The 547-nt window shown below is 70.6% G+C and overlaps 1 protein-coding gene across 1 annotated transcript in view; it reads right to left on the bottom strand.

Annotated features, from left to right (window-relative positions):
- The window catches only part of LOC121331495 (myotonin-protein kinase-like), a gene marked incomplete at both ends in the record, with an annotated part of 2,969 nt that overhangs the window by 1,269 nt on the left and 1,153 nt on the right, over positions 1 to 547 (bottom strand). The window lies entirely within an intron of this gene.

A 547-nucleotide genomic window follows, 5' to 3' on the forward strand; every position in this document is an offset into this window, starting at 1 on the left:
GAACCGGACCGGGACCGGGCATTAGGGACACCGGAACCGGACCGGGACCGGGCATTAGGGACACCGGAACCGAACCGAACCGGGACTGGGGACAGGGAGCGGAACCGGACCGGGACCGGGACCGGGCATTAGGGACACCGGAACCGGACCGGGACCAGGCATTAGGGACACCGGAACCGAACCGAACCGGGACTGGGGACAGGGACAGCGGGGGGAACCGGACCGGGACCGGGGTCAGGGACACCGGAACCGAACCGAACCGGGACTGGGGACAGGGACAGCGGGGGGAACCGGACCGGGACCGAGGGATTAGGGACACCGGAACCGAACCGAACCGGGACTGGGGACAGGGACAGCGGGGGGAACCGGACCGGGACCGGGGTCAGGGACACCGGAACCGAACCGAACCGGGACTGGGGACAGGGACAGCGGGGGGAACCGGACCGGGACCGGGCATTAGGGACACCGGAACCGGACCGGGAGTGGGGTCAGGGACAGCGGGAGGAACGGACCGGGACCGGGCATTAGGGACACCGGAACCGGACCG

This window comes from Onychostruthus taczanowskii, unplaced genomic scaffold, assembly GCF_017590055.1.
Source record: "Onychostruthus taczanowskii isolate IOZ18803 unplaced genomic scaffold, ASM1759005v1 scaffold1216, whole genome shotgun sequence".
Classification (NCBI taxonomy): domain Eukaryota; kingdom Metazoa; phylum Chordata; class Aves; order Passeriformes; family Passeridae; genus Onychostruthus; species Onychostruthus taczanowskii.